Raw genomic sequence first — 250 nt, forward strand, 5'->3', positions numbered from 1 at the left:
CCCAAGCCAAGGGGTTAACCCCACCAGCTGTCCCTAGAGGGTCCCTGTGTCCTGACACCTCAGTGACAATCACGAGGCAGAGATGGGACAGGCAGCATCGTGCCTGGGATGGATGCGGGCAGGACGGCCGTGCAACCTCTCCGGACTCCTCCTGCCACCCTGGCAGGTCACACCGCAGCCGTGGCGATGGCAAAGCAGCATCTTGGCTGTCCCATCCTACAGCTCCATCCTGGCAAGCAGGACAGGAGCT

Source organism: Anser brachyrhynchus (genome assembly GCF_964034855.1).
Source record: "Anser brachyrhynchus genome assembly, chromosome: 22".
NCBI lineage: Eukaryota > Metazoa > Chordata > Aves > Anseriformes > Anatidae > Anser > Anser brachyrhynchus.